Here is a 1,928-nt window from a genome sequence, read left to right on the forward strand (position 1 = left end):
CCTGCTAATTAAGAGACATGGACCGGGAGCTATTGGATAACCATTATATTCACTTTTTAATGTGACAAGAGTGAAAATATGCTCATTTTAACGTGAATAGCGCATGTTCCTTCAACCATTCTTCCCGCCCCCCCTCCAACCTCTTTTGCAAATTGTGGGGTTCCTTGGTTCCTCTCTCTCACTCGCCTAAATATGCTATGCTCCAGTCATCTGGAGTCTCACTGAGCATGTGCAAGGGTGCCAATTCACAATTAAGAACCCACCAATGTGATGGCTTACTTTGCACAGAATCTGGGTCGTGTTCGGGGAGGCCATTACAGTGAATTTAAGGTGTGATAAGTAATCATGTAATTGCGTGAATTTTCAAATTGATCTTGCTATCTTCTCTTTCGAAATTGAGAGCCTCCCCTCCCGTGTGATAAACTCCAAAGAGGTGCGAAATTGGATTATTTCTACAGTGTGTTTTTGACCCTAGTTGCATTCAGGATTCACATTCACAGTTTGGAATTCATTGCTATAAGATGCAAGGACTGCTGTCAATTTTGATAGTGTTCAGAGGGGGTTCTATAGAATCATAGAATCATAGAGTTGGAAGAGACCGCAAGGGCCATCCAGTCCAATCCCATTCTGCCATGCAGGAAATCTAAATCAAAGTATCCCCGACAGACAGCCATCCAGCTTCTGTTTAAAGACCTCTAAGGAAGGAGACTCTACAACACTCCGAGGGAGTGTGTTCCACTGTCGAACAGCCCTTACTGTCACAAATTTCCTCCTAATGTTGAGGTGGAATATCTTTTCCTATAGCTTGCATCCATTGCTCCGGGTCCTAGTCTCTGGAGCAGCAGAAAACAAGCTAGCTCCCTCCTCAATATGACATCCCTTCAAGTATTTAAACAGGGAAATGAGGGCCACCATTAGCTACTAGTCAGGATGGTTATACAGCTCCCATATCAGAGGCAGTATGTGTTGAGGACATAGTGGTTTGAGTGTTGGACTATGACTCTGGAGATGGGTTCAGCTCCCAGCTTTGCCATGAAACCAGTTCAGTGACCTTGGGCAAGTCATACCCTCTCAGCCTCAGGGGAAGGCAATGGAAAACCTACTCTGAACAAATCTTGCCAAGAAAACCCTGTGATAGATTTGCTTTAGGGTCGCCATAAGTTGGAAAAACTGGAAGGCACACAGCAACAAATCTGTCATGTTCCAACTGGAAGAGGCCTCGTCTGATAAAGGAGGGGAAGAGAAGGGTCCAGACAACAGGCTCCAGTCCAGAAAGCCCTGTTTTAGAGGTTTTTCGCATGTTGTTTTTAGTGCAACTATGTGAATAATCTCACTCACACATTCCAGGTTTGTTGTTCACAATATGGAACCCCATCTCTGTGAGTTCTGTTGCTCACACATGTCAGCACTCAAATAAAGATGGAGTCAATGAAGCAAATGTATTTGAAGCACATTCAACTCAGCCAGGGTTTTATCCCAGTTTACGTCAGGTCTATTCACATCAGTTATTCACACATCCAAGAATGTGATTTCTTTAGAAAAACTCAGAGGAATACCTGATATCAATTATTCCAGGTTAAGTGAGTTTTTTGGCAGCCCCCCAAAAAACTTAATCAGATGCATTTGAAATACATGTGAACAACAAAGATTCAAACTAGATTCCACCTTGTTTATTTTTTCCATCTGAATAATCCCGTAGAGCCAGAGAAGACTGGCAGCTCTGCCCTGGAGAGACCATGGATCATCCCCTGCTGACCCTGAAGAACTGGAGTTAGAGCCATTATTTTTTTCTGAATGGATTTTCTTTGAAATATAATAATTTTGCAGTGGGTGTCAATGGCAAAAACATATACAGCATTGCACCCAGACCACTGGGGCATAATAATAATAATAATAATAATAATAATAATAATAATAATAATAATAAT

The sequence above is a fragment of the Sceloporus undulatus genome, chromosome 4 (assembly GCF_019175285.1).
Source record: "Sceloporus undulatus isolate JIND9_A2432 ecotype Alabama chromosome 4, SceUnd_v1.1, whole genome shotgun sequence".
In the NCBI taxonomy this organism is placed as follows: domain Eukaryota; kingdom Metazoa; phylum Chordata; class Lepidosauria; order Squamata; family Phrynosomatidae; genus Sceloporus; species Sceloporus undulatus.